A 9,135-nucleotide genomic window follows, 5' to 3' on the forward strand; every position below is an offset into this window, starting at 1 on the left:
GTAACCAAGCCCAGCACTGCTGCTCTCTCACATTTCTTCTTTTTGTAAACAGGAAATCCAATGGCAGCAATGGGGAACAAGAAGAACCACTAACACAGCAGTCATGGGGAACAGCATGTCAGAGGGATTCTCTGCTCAGTAAAACAAACAAACAAAAAACAACAACCCCAAAACCTAGATGTGTGTGTGGGTGTGTTCTTTGTGCAGTGTCAGGTCCTTGGAGAACTTCCCACTCCTAAGTCATGTGTTGAAGATGTGACGGCTCTGATGAAGGGAAAAACTCTGTCCCCAAATAGTCGACTTTGTACGCTCTGCCCTGAGTATGATCCAGTTACTGGCCTGATAAGGGTTGGAGGATGCCTGAGACGTGCCGAAGGTCTGAACTCATACACCACACACCCTATTGTGCTACCTTCCGAACACCCGGTAACAACAACAAACAACCTTTATTTTTTACATAAACAATCATACAGAGTACAACATGTAGTAAAATGTTTTGTGTCCAAGCTGTTGACAGACGTAGCCGCATCATTCCAGGACTTTGGTTTTTAGCATGGGGGGTCTAGCCGGGACCTTTACTGGATGCTGGGTGGGAATCAAACTTGCAACTCCCGCTCCAAAGGTGTGTAGTCTTATCACTACATTATCCAGCAGCCACTTTTTTTTTTTTAATATAACAAGTTCAAGACTTGTGGCAAAGAGTTTAATTAGTAACATTACCAGCTACCTGCCATTCATCCACAGCCAGTTTCTGTAAATTAAAACTATTTAAAGCACATCCTCTCCTAAGCCTTATTGTCAGGAAGTCCATCATGCAATTAAAAGAAAATTGATTTTCCTCTATGAATGAACCTTGGAATAATTTTTTTTAAAAGTAGAGCCACAAAGTAGCTATTAGATGATATACTGTCAGTTAATTTTTGTCAGAAACCCCACACATCTCTTTCAAAATGAAACAGCACCAAAACACATGTTACTAATCTGATTCCTTTTACCAAAAGACCACCACAAATATATAGTGTACAGCCTGAGAATATAAGTTCACAAACAAAAAAAACGAGTTTAACAATCTCTAGAGAAAAAAACCCTAAAAAATAAAAAATAAACTGAAAGACCGAATCAAAATCCCTTTTTTAGCAGTTGTATATATTTATTTATTTATTATTCATTTATTTATTTATTGAATTAGTTAACAATTCTGGCTATAAGTTAGACTCATTCCTGGAAGATGTTGGACTCCACCATGGCTGCTATTTTCCTCAGAATCTATTCAGAATTTATGGACAGAATTTCTGGGCAGCCAAGGAAGGAGTGTTTTGGATTTGGTGGGCTCTGGATCTTGTCTTTGTTTTTTGAAGATGGTGTGACTGGCTTCATCAAGCTAATCAGAACTAAAACTAAATTTCAAAAGAATTCAGCTACTACAACTCACCTTTTAATGTAAAACATTTTCACTGCCGCAATGACGATTATTTTTGACTGCATGTTCATCAAGTTCTTAATCAATATTCTCAATTAAACTATATACTCAGGTTATCTCCCTCTAAGCTGTTTGCCTCTGCTGCTAAAGTCCAAAGCAGATTATGTTACACAGGGTTTGACACATCATAGAGTTCCCTACCTGCAAAACTCTTCAACATGAATGAAAGTCTTATAAAGTATTCAAGAAACACTAACATAAATCAGTAAATTTATATTAGTAATTTATATTAGTGAACCTTCCCTCCTGGGAAGGAGGTTTGGACTAAATGGCATATAGAGAAGAGTCTAAAGGTCACTTCAAAGCTTGGTTAGTAGTAAATCTTTTGGCAAGTTAAATCCTTGCTAACCAGTAGGGAGTAACTCACAGTATTACAGTAAATATATAGTATATATATTACCAGGAAATATCTGGAGAGGCAAATCTGACTCCTCAGTTTTTCAGCTCTACTTAAACCATTAAACAGGATGACGATGTTAATGACACCTCTTTTCCTGTATGTGTAATTTAAAATACTGTATATATTATGTTGAGGTAGTTTGTTACAGTCACAAGCATTTTGTGTCCTAATTTTAACTTTAGACGGATGTGATACAGCAATCAGTGAAAGTTCAAACTGTTCAGACAGTACAAAGTAGCCCATCACCTTATTCATGTATTTTTATATATAATATAAAATATGTTTTATGTTTCTCTTGATATGTGAATACAAATGTGCAAATCTGAGGAAACATTTTAAAATTTTTAACAATAAGCTGAAACATAAAAAAGAGATTTTACTTGAATGTCAACAGGATTCATTCACATATTAAAAAAATATACTACAAATGTTTACAAAATGCAAAAGAAGAATTCAAAAAAAGAAAGCTTTTTAAATAACATGCATATAACACTGCTTTGAAACTTTTTCCTGGGATTTTTACAGTTTAAAAGTGAAGAAATTCTCTGTGTGCAGGTTTATGTGGTCTCTGGATTCAGTCTCTCAGAGAGTTCAGAGAGGTTGTTAGGAGCTGTAAAATGCAAAACACACTGTTAGTCCTCTGATCCTGGACTGGATTTTATGTACAAAATAACCGAAAACAGTTGGTACTGTATGAATATAATTTTTCTTCACAGACACCTCAGAGCAAAGAAAGGACCGAGTCTTGTATTATCACTTCCTTCCTGTTTTAGTGTACTATTAGCTTCAGTTTTCCAGTCTTTGTAAACATACCAGCTCACCTTCTTTAGAGCTCTCACATTTCTTCTTTTTGTAAACAACAAATCCAACTGCAGCAACGAGGATGAGAAGAACAAGAACAACCACAGCAGCAGTGACGGGGATCTTCGTGTGAGCACGCCTTTCTACTCAGTAAAACATGAGCAAAACATAATTAGATCATAATTTATATACAGTACATCCTTCCTCCTATGACACAGAGTATTTATGCGATACTGTAATCTCTATGGTGCTACATATATGTCAGCATGTGTGTCTGTAAAAGTATATGTATATAATATATATGTGCCAATATATAGTATTTACCGCATACTTCAAAGCAGGTCTGAAAAAATGCTAATAATAATAGTATAATTATAATATATAACAGTAATGTGAATTTGAAATAGAGTGAAATTCTCCTATTATCTGCCCAGGGATTTGAAAAAGGCACTTATTTGCTAAATAAATGTAAATTTCAGGTTAATTATCCACATATTTGTTACCTGAGTTGCTGCCTCTTTTGACCTATGGAGCCAGTGAATAGGCACAAAACTGGGTGGAAGTATAATAGCTAAGGGAGGGTGCCAGTTTTTTTCTTTGTATCTTATTATGCCATCCCTGAATAACTTTTCCTCCAGTCAATAAACGGTAATGATATTTTTTACTATTCTGAGAGCACAAAAACATCAGAGCACTGTGTTTCTCACTTTCATCATTGCTAATTTTATTTTACCCCAATTGGTCCTGATCGTTGATTTGTTTAGTGCGGTGACGATGATGTCCTCCACACCAGAGAACTGGAACACACAGCTGTAGCTCGTCCAGTCTTCAGATGGCACTGATGAAGCGTTCATGTTAACACTCAACTGGAAGGTCCCGTCATGGTTGTGGAGAATCTCTCCTTTCTCCACATGGTCATGGATCTCCATCTTTCCTCCAGAACATCATGGCTGTATTAGGATAGAAACCTGTAGCGTGGCAGGTGACTAGAGAGAAGGGAGTCTTCTGGAGGACATGCACTGTGGGAACCACTGCAGAGAAAGATGTATTTAAAAAAGACTTAATACATCTTTGTAAATGAATCATGCTCCACAATTTGACTTGAAGTTTGTGAATCATATGACTCAAGAAGTAAGTCACTTAGGATTTTGAAATTCATACTGTTATAACCTCAGGATAAAAATGCTCGGAAACTCAGGTGCCACTTTTAGGACGTTTACTGACCACTTTTAGAAACAACCACAGCGAGTCGCAACACATACAGGAAACTGTTTCTCACATAACATTCCGACAGAGAAAACCCTGAAAAACCTCTGAAGGTTCCGGGGTGCAACGCCCCCAAACATACATTAACAACAACACTGTCTATAACACTTCCCTCCCCTTAAGCAAAAACCCACAACATAGCAATTATGCATATGTACGAAAAGAGAGGGAGAATTCAACACCACATTATTTTAACAATTCAGTCTATCAGGGGGCTTGTGCTGCCTCTTTGATCTTCTCAGTCCTGCTGCTGGGTTCTCCAGGCTAGGAGCCTGCTGAGCTCCTGTGGCCACGTTCCGAACCACTCTGAGCCCTCTTCCCAGCTCCATCCGTGCGGGCTCTCACATGATCCTTGTGCCTGCGAACTCGTCTGCCATCCAACAACTCCATCACAAAAGATACTGGCCCCGAACTCTGGTGAATGACACCAGGCAGCCACTGTGAGCCACCCGTAAAGTTTTTGATATGCACACAGTCTCCCTGCTTGAAAACACAGCCTCTGGCATGTAGATCATGTCTCACTTTCTGCTCACCTTGTGACCGGTTGACTCTGGCTCCCACATCTGGGCAAAGAAGATCCAGATGAGATCTGGGCTTCCTCCCCATCAGCAACTCCGCTGGGGACAAAAGTGGTTGTATGAGGCGTGATGCGATACTAAAACAGGAAACGGCAAAGCCTCTTTTCTATTGAAAGACCTGGCATTTTTTTCAGACCATCTTTCAGTGTTTCCACGGCGCGCTCCACTAAGCCATTGGAGGCAGGGTGGTAGGGTGCAGTGCGGATATGCCGGATCCCATTTCTCTTCATAAATTCTTGGAAAACCCCACTTGTGAACGTGGGCCCATTGTCCGTGACCACTGCCTCAGGTAATCCATGTGTTGCAAAGATTCTCCAGTGTGTGTCTGTAACGACTGGGGCTGTGATGGTTGGCGTTATGTGGGCATTGTAGGGTATAGGAATATTTTGCTGCTATTATTTGCTGCTATTTTTTTATAATCATCATTACCATTTCATTAATAACAGTATTGATATTGCATTCAGATGTTCAAACATATTGGTATCATATCAGCCTTTATTACAGGTCCAGTAAGAACCACTTTAAGCAAGGAAAGGGCTACATGTCAACATACAACTCTTTATTTCCATTAATGTCTTACTTCATTCCTACCTGATTGACATGTTTAGGAATTATGAGTGATTGACACACTGTAGTGGTAAAAGTTGCTACAAATCAAATTATGATATGTTAAAGTTAAAACTAAACACAACTGACTGTTTTATATTATATCTAATATATAATATGTAATTATCCTTATAATTACAAAATGTTTTATGTAAGATTTATGTTTTGTAATTTAAATCTGACATCACAAAAGTATTTTGGAATTTGAATAATGTATTTTGTAACTGCAGTACACATAATACTAATTTTGAACAATTTTGTCCAGGTTCTTTGCCACCGGTGACTCCTTCAAGACCATCGCGTTCAGTTTCAGAGTCGGTGTGTCCACAGTGTGCCAGATCACCCCCCAGGTAGCGACGGCCATCTGGGACTGTCTAGTGCAGCTGTCCCCAACCCCCGGGCCTCGGACCGGTACCGGTCCGTGAGTCGTTTGGTAGCGGGCCGCGATAGTTGAGGCTCAGGTGTGAAATGTATGGTTTTCGGGGTTTTTATCGGTTTTCAGTGTTATTTTGTTATCATTTTTATCGTTAACTCTGTTTTCCTGAGTCTTTTCACGTGTGTTATGAATAAATCTTCTGTTTTTTTCGGTACCGGTACTAGTTTTATTTTGTTGTATTTATCCGCGACATCTTAAAGGCCGGTCCGTGAAAATATTGTCAGGCATAAACCGGTCCATGGCGCGAAAAAGGTTGGGGACCGCTGGTCTTGTGGACGACTTCATGGCTGTGCCTTCACCTGGAGACTGGCGGTCCATCACAGAGGGATTCCAGGAGCGCTGGAACTTCCCTCTCTGCTGTGGAGCTCTGGATGGGAAGCACGTCCAGACAAAGGCACCCCATATATCACATAGGAGACACACACATTGATATACACTAAATATTTATTCCATTTCTTTTTTTGTGGTGCCCAAATTTATGCACCTGCTTGACTTTGTTTAAACAATTATTGCACACTTTCTGTAAATCCAGTAAACTTCTTTTCACTTCTCAAATATCACTGTGTGTCTCCTGTATGATATATTTAACTGACATTTTTTATTGTAACAACCAACGATTTATACAGGAAAATACTGGCTATTAACAAGGTTGCCCAAACTTTTGCATCTCACTGTATTAGTATATTTTGTCATTAGTATAATATGAAATAAATTTTACAGGTGTCAAGTCGTGTGCCAACATTTGCTGTGTAGTAGAACTGAGACATTAGTCATTATAAAAATTTATGTGAAATAATATTAAAATTCTCAAACAGAAAAACATTAAACATAAATATATAAAATATAACTATTTACAGAGAGACAGGAATAAAAAGGACCCAGCTGCTCTCCAGAGCAGGAACAAGGCTGAGGAGGAAATGCTCCATTGGAGACTGGTGTGGCCTCTTCAGGGACTCCAGGATGGCCAGCTCCACCGCCGATGGACCGTCCTGGGACCCGTCCATCATCTGCCCCGGAGCTGTCCTCCTCTGTGGGCCTGTAAAACAGCACAAAACAACACAAAGGAATGAGAAGGCTGCTACTAGATTTTTCATTTTTAACACAGAAAAAAAAAGAAAAAAGAAAGAAAAACAGGATATAATCAGATTAGTTGTAGATATTTAGTAAAGGTGATCACAAGGGAATCCCACCGAGTAAAAAGCTATCAGTGCTTGCTGTACATCTGATGCTACAATTACATACCTGTGGGTGCAGCAGCAGGAGCTCAGGGACCAGGGACTGGGGAGCCAGGAGAAGCAACAGGGGATGCTCTGCTGCAGAATCAGGTGGTTCTATCAAGACAATATTCAATGTTAACACGTTTAATACAATAATCATAGAGAAAGTATATACAGTGGTCCCTCATTTATTGCAGCAGGGGTTGTCAGAATAACTACCCCTCGCCACGCACTTTATACACTTTTTTCCCCACACACATGAACATTAGTCACGGTTCTCACAAGTTGATTCCCAAAGTGCAAACCTTGCAAAGCGTAAAAGTATTATTATACCGCGTTTTTTCTTCATCTGCCTGCCACTTTTGTGCGTCTTTTTCCCTCCCGGTGCAGGTGTCTATTTCCGAATGAGGGTCATAGTTATGGGTGTTTTTGTGCCGTTTTTTCTATTGGACGTGATGGTTATCAAAACCAAACATGATAAATTTGGCAAGCGCAGGAGACACGACACGGAGGAGATTTGTCAATCAGGCTGCAGAATGCAATGCTGTAAGGTGCGATAAAAAATCAGCGAAAAAGCGAAGCAGTGACGGATGAACAGCGGGACTACTGTGTGCTGTTTATTAATAAACAATAAAATATATTCCTATATGACAACATGCATAAAAGCAGAACGGTATTTGTACAGTGGGAAAATAGCGGTGGCTTGCTAGCTTTTGTGCGGCTTCCTCGGGTCAGTGAAAAATTTCAAAAGAGAAATGAATGAACTTACCAGGTTGCCCGATCTCTTCACATTTCTTCCTCCAAGCTCGGTCCTTTATATTCCTGTCTCAGTACAGAAAGCAGCTGGTGTGGTACAGCTCTGGGTGGTTTGCTAAGGTGTTTATTAGCCTTACCTCCATATTGAATGAAGTATGAAGGGCTTTGGCTGGATCTGCCCCTTTAGTCAGAGCCACGTCACCAGGCTCCTGATTGGTTGTTGCAGCGCGAATTGACGCTGGAGTTTAGATTTTTCCAACTAAGCGCGAATGCACAAAATGCAACACAAAAACGCTTTATTCACGAGTCAAACGCTCTAGATGCGCTGCTTTGACGCGCGTTTCACGTGTTTTCGCGACGCAAATCTGTTTCTGAATTTTCGCGGGACCTGCAATCGTGCGTCATGGCGCTTCTCCATTGACTTTACATGTAAACCTGATGGTTCCGTCTATCGCGTTCGGTGTGAACACAAGATGCAGAAACTTGGAATAAGAGAGAGAGAGAAGAATGAGAGAGCGAGAGAGAGAGAAATTGAACTATGATACATATATTAACTAAAAGACTAAAATTTTGAACAATTCTGTAAATGCATTGTTTTGTCATGCTTTTTAAGATTTGTTGATATTAGTAAAGTCTGATCATTCCTGGTCTAATCTGAGAAGCACAACATTAGAATTTTAAATCTTTAACAATTAGCAAAATAGTTTTCCTTAGGTGTATCTCATGGTTTATAATAATCAGACAGAATGTATATAAGAAAAAATAAATAAACACTGTAACCTTAAACCTAATAAACTGCCTCAACCACAGCAACACCCACAAACTGTGACCTTTGGGACTCCAGCAGATCCAGTGAAGTATTTTATCAGTGAGTGTTTCACTGTGAAACAAGCATTTTAATATTTTATAAGATCAGATAAAATATCCAAAAAGTATGAAAAATATAACTTTTAGTATGACTTGCTTAGGGCGAAAAGACAACTGTTCAAGTGTGAGCAATGACCAACTGTGAGAGAAGATTAGCAATAAAAACTACATTTAAATCTATAAGAAGATGATTTGGTTATTATTCCTGAACGTGGGTGTGGAAATTCAGTTAACAAAGGTCAGACTAACTCAACGTTAAAGTAAACGCGCTGCAGATGTGAAAAGCTGTTAGAGCTCAAAGATTTAAAAGGTTTTATTACCTGCAGATGAAACAGAATAAAAAAGAAGCGGAAGGAATGAAGTCATCCTGTCCTCATCTTGTAGTTAGAATAGCTGTTGATCTTGTTTACTCTCGATGTACCGTTACCGGTGTTGTGCCAAAAAGTGATCGTCTGCCAGAAAGTGATTGCCGGGAGCGCGCGCAGCTGCTTAAAGCTGTAGCGCCCAGATTACTTACAGCTACTTCTGTGCAACTGATATAAAGTGCGGTAAACTGAACACAGCTTCAACCGTCTGTTTGCTGAAAAATAGTAACGTGACCACACCGCGTTTTTTTTATTAGTAACGGTAATGGCGTTGTAACGATAGGAATAGTAATTAGATTTCTGGTTACTGAAAAATGTAACGCTGTTAACGCCATTACTTGTAACGCTGTCATCACTGCTAAT

The 9,135-nt window shown here is 39.3% G+C and overlaps 1 long non-coding RNA gene across 3 annotated transcripts; it reads right to left on the reverse strand.

The window, feature by feature from the left end:
• Positions 1 to 2,453: 2,453 nt before the first annotated feature.
• Positions 2,454 to 8,875, reverse strand: LOC112843548 (uncharacterized). 3 transcript variants are annotated; one of them, XR_003215971.1, is made up of 5 exons: positions 8,728 to 8,875; positions 4,481 to 4,564; positions 3,415 to 3,712; positions 2,702 to 2,824; positions 2,454 to 2,490 (listed from the first exon to the last, which is right to left on the reverse strand). It is a non-coding gene; the product is annotated as an uncharacterized LOC112843548 (long non-coding RNA). The 3 variants fall into 3 exon arrangements; XR_003215972.1 differs by lacking the exon at positions 8,728 to 8,875 and adding an exon at positions 6,423 to 6,454; XR_003215973.1 differs by lacking the exon at positions 4,481 to 4,564 and having other exon boundaries at positions 8,728 to 8,864.
• Between the last annotated feature and the right edge of the window lie 260 nt (positions 8,876 to 9,135).

This window comes from Oreochromis niloticus, linkage group LG22, assembly GCF_001858045.2.
Source record: "Oreochromis niloticus isolate F11D_XX linkage group LG22, O_niloticus_UMD_NMBU, whole genome shotgun sequence".
In the NCBI taxonomy this organism is placed as follows: Eukaryota; Metazoa; Chordata; class Actinopteri; order Cichliformes; family Cichlidae; genus Oreochromis; species Oreochromis niloticus.